The following is a 4,628-nucleotide window of genomic DNA, read 5'->3' on the forward strand; positions in this document are numbered from 1 at the left end:
AGCTCTGAAGGACCAGGTGCAGCTCTCTCCATGTGAGGTAAGTCAACTGGTGTCCCTGGGCTGACCAGGAAGGTCATGCCCACCAGGTCTGTCCCCAGTGATGCAGAGCCTCAAACGTCTAGCCTTGCAGCCTCAGTCTTGTGATAATTCTATGTCATGCAAGCTCCATTTTCATTTCTGCTTTACTAAAGGCAGCAACTCGTCCACAGGAAGCACTACAACCACAAGAAGATGAAGACCTCTGTTCTCTGGTTACAAAAAACAACTGTTCAGTGCAGCTTGAAAGGGAAGAGGAAGCTGATCTGCACCCCTTAAAACAACATGGCTACCAGAAATCAAATTTCCAAGTCCAAAGTGCACTGCATGCCGTGAATTTCAAAAAAAGTGCTGAGTGCACACTGCCATGACTTGTGTTACATCCTCCTGGAAATGAAATATGTTCCTCAGAAATGAAATCCTGCTTTCTCACTACTTCTAGGTCTTTATCTTAACAAAAAAAGACAAGGCCAGTTCCGGAGAGAGGTGAAGCTAGGGCGCAGTGCTGCCTTCTTCAGTGGTGCACCATGTTATGTGTCTCACACCTGCAGGTATCCTTCAGCCACCACAGCCTTGCCCCATGGAGGCTCCCAAGGAGAAGATAAGAGTGTGGAGGCACAGCTCCCTCCCTTCCTGCTTGGTCTTACCATCCTACTCTTTTTTCTCCCCTCCTTTTCTTTCCTCAATGGATGACCAAAAAGGGGACCTGCAAATGTAGAAACTGCTTCCTGCACTGCTGGTCTCTCCAGCATTCATTTTAGGGAGTGCTACAGGACTTTATCTTGCAATCTCATCCCGGGTAGCATCTCATTGTATACACAATTACACTCCTTGAAATTACCAGGCTTTTCCCTTGAGCTGCAACTAGCTATGTGGGTACTGGAAGAAAATAAAATGTCACCACTTTGAAACCAGAAGTGATCAGGAAAATCGTTAAATTTGTTAGGAAACAAGAGCTGAAGGTAAACCCCCTGTAGCTCCCTGGCAGTGATACCTGCTGAGCAGGTGCCTCACTGCCCTGCCAGCAGCCGGAGGAGCTGGGGCTTGACACAGGCAGGAGAGAGGGGTAGGGAAGACACTTTGAGCCTCTTGGGAAGACACTTTGAACTAAGACCATTGCTGATATTTCAGTTAGATAGTTGACAGAAAGTCATTCAGTTCCTCCATCTGTCCGACAGCCTCTCCTCTCCTGATCTCTTCAGCTTCAGCCACATTTAATGACAGGACAGGAACTTCAAAAATGTAATTTCTTATTAATTTGGGCTGGTAGGTGAAACAGAGGACCCAAAGACATGCCCTTACCCGAGGGTAAGCCTGCAATGTGTACCTAGTGAGGCTGCCTGCATGGTTCTACCTGCTGCTTCAGGGGAGGCCCCTGCCCCTCAGCCAGCTGGAGTCCTGCGGGAGGCCAGCAAAAGGTGAGGAAGAAACCTATGGAGTGGTCTGTGATACCACGTTACGGAATCAGGCAAAAGAGAAGGAGCAAGACCTACTATGGTGAGGAGAAATTTTCAGGAAGGGACACATCCAGCCTTAGGGTAGGGGACAGAAAATGCTGGAAAATGTGCTCCATCACATGGCTGCATAACTGCGCTGTATCTTGGCCAGCTTTCTCTGTCCACATCCGACTACGAAACACAGCAGCGAAAGTGCAGCCATTTTGTAGGTTATGGGCTTACATGGTAACAGTCTTTGCTGTTTCCTTTTCTTTGAATATATATATCGTTCCCTAATGTTGTGACATTTGCAGTGTGGGTTGCAAGGCCAGGATGAGTGGCTTGCCCAGCCCTTGAACATTCATATTTGGCTGGAAGCTGCTACCAAGTCTTGTGAAGCATCTCACTGCCAAGGACCGAAGCCCCAAAATACATACTCCTCTGTCACTCAGAATAGAGTTTCAGTATATATAAATTCATACAAAAGTTTTCAATAATAGACAGTTTCAGGATTAGAATAGAATCAGCTTAACTAAAAGCAGCCCAAGATCTGGCTGAGGACTGGAGACAGATTTTCCCCTTCGTTTCTTAGTTTCATTTCAATGCTATATCCCTAATAATCCCCTATGCTTCCCCTGTCTGAAAAGAAATCTCTAGGATAGTCATCATACAAATATCCCAGTGATTTTCAATAATAAACATTCAGAGAACAAAGAATACTCCTGGAGGTTAAAGATCGGTAACAATCACAAGTGCTTGGCTCCATGAAAAAGAAATAACATTATTTTTCTTTAAATGATTGGTTTCAGATGTTCAAGTTCAGTAAAGAAAAACCAGAGGAAACAGAGGAAATTGATCTGAATCAAATACTAACCAGATTAAGCCTTAGCACAGTAGTGCTAAGGACACTGAGTTTTTGCAAGGACAGCTGAGTTCTTAAAGCTGCCAGAAAACTTTTCATCAAAACCCATGCTTCACTTTTTAAAACCTTTCCATGAAATGACAGGTAGATCATCCCTTACCTGTAACATGAAAAGCTTATTTTGCTCTAAAAATCCTTCTTTCTTTTGGCTGTAGGGATCACCTTTGTGCAGGCTGGTAGTGTCCGTCTGCGCTTCTCCACACAGTTTATAGATCCTCAGGCTCGACCTAGCTCAGTGGCTCAAACATTAACAGCATGGAGAATTATTGATTCTTAATGACTAGGTGTGGTATGAACCAGCAGCCATGTAAGGAAGCAGCTTTCCTCTGAGATAATTTACAGCCTTCTGATGTCCTTTGGGATTTTCTGTCTGAGGACAGGTTTTTTTCAGTGGGGCTGCGAGAAATGAACAGGCAGGGCATGGGCTGGAGCTGCTGGAGGAAAGTTATCCTTTCTCTAGGAGAGGAGGTGGAAAGGAGAAGGCATGGGCCTTGGGTGGAGATCACGTTTGCTACTTCCCCAGTAAAATGGATAATTCCCATTCAGAAGATAATCTATTGGACATAAAAATGGCTTGTTTCCACAGAAGATCTGAGCATGGGGAGGATCGAGCCTACTTAGGAGAGTAATTTGTCAGTCATCAACTTGGAAAGTTCAAATTTTGTCTGTGCAACAAATTTACTTTGAGCAACTTTGGGAAAATCACTCTCTTTGTCCATTTCCAGATACTCATCTCATAATGGATGTAATTGCTCCTTTCCCTTGTCTGTCATCTTTCACGTCTCTTGAGGTCTTCAGCCCTTCAAGGAGACCAGTTCCTGCTACTCTCTGCATTATAACACCTGTAGTAAGGGGAACTGAATTAAATTGGACTGTAAATGACTGTTGTATAATAAATAATTAATAAAACATATTTGGAAAAAAACAGAAGTTTTTTTTAAAATCATCATCCTTAGAATATTATGCTTTCTGTTCACTTACTTTCTAATGTCATGCTTATTTCAGAAGTTTTGAACAGGCTTATTTTATTCTCTCATGAAATGCTACTTTTCATCCAGGTTCTAACTTCGACTTTCAATTTATTCAGTATGTTATATTACTCCTGAACATTGTTAAACTGTCTGTGCAGCACATTAAATAGTTTCTGCATTACACATCCAAAGAAAAAAGTGTTTAGAATCGATTACAGTTGGAAGGCATACAGTTCTGGGAAAGGTGACCTTTCTGTTTGTGCTTCAGATCACACTTTTTTGCTCAAAATCAAGTGTTTGATTCTCCAGGAAAAAAAAATTCCTAGGTTGTGCTTTCAGCATACATTCAAACACAAATGTTCTCCATTTGCTCACACACTCAGAATGATTCAGACTTGCAGTGCCTGCTAGCACTGAGTTATCTTTAGAGCACAGCTCAAAACTAACAGTTCGCATTAAAGCACTAGAACTCATTGTTAATGATTTCAAAGTAAATATAGTAAGGGGGAGGGAACTGAACTTTCTTGGAAATGTGTTGAGTTTAAGTGACTTACATGCAGATTAATTGTGTACTAGTTGGATATGAATGAGCAGTACTTTCAGCACAAAGCATAAATTTCAAAATAGCAAGAATTCATGTGGAAATAATGAATTCACATAAACAAATTCCTAATGTAGTTTTTAGCCTCCTTTACATGACAAGTGTAGAATAACACAAGTTGTGATGTCAGAAGTCAGAGCCACATAAATAAGTTAGGCGTTTGTCTTTCAAATGCCTGAAAGTCCAATTATTAGGAAGAGATTTAAGGCACCTAAAATGTTTAATTGAATGCCTATAAGTTTTAAAGTCGCTGGAAGAGGTGAGCCTGCTCACTCTCAGTATCATTCTCCGGCTGAAATGATTTCCCAGCCTCAGAACAACTGCATACATATTGTAACCACGCAGGAACAAAAAAAAATCTCCCATGTCAAATGCATTACAAAGTCCAGAAGTACTTAAGGCTTTACAACAGTCATAACATGGTACTACAGATAAAATCACACGAAGAAACCCAGCAGTGAGACTGGTTTCTTGAGCCAACTGTTTCTCTGAGTAAATCTGATGAAAAGGCAAACATCCAGGTGTTTATTGTGTGAATCATTGTTCAAAGAGTCAGTTTTTCCAGAAACAACTCTTCTCATATGATTAGTCGCATCCTTTTCACTCTTCCCATTTAGCAGCTGTGTCATTCCTCCCTCATTCTTTTTTCAGTTTTTCTTTTT

The sequence above is a fragment of the Apaloderma vittatum genome, unplaced genomic scaffold (genome assembly GCF_000703405.1).
Source record: "Apaloderma vittatum isolate BGI_N311 unplaced genomic scaffold, ASM70340v1 scaffold9021, whole genome shotgun sequence".
Taxonomy (NCBI): Eukaryota; Metazoa; Chordata; class Aves; order Trogoniformes; family Trogonidae; genus Apaloderma; species Apaloderma vittatum.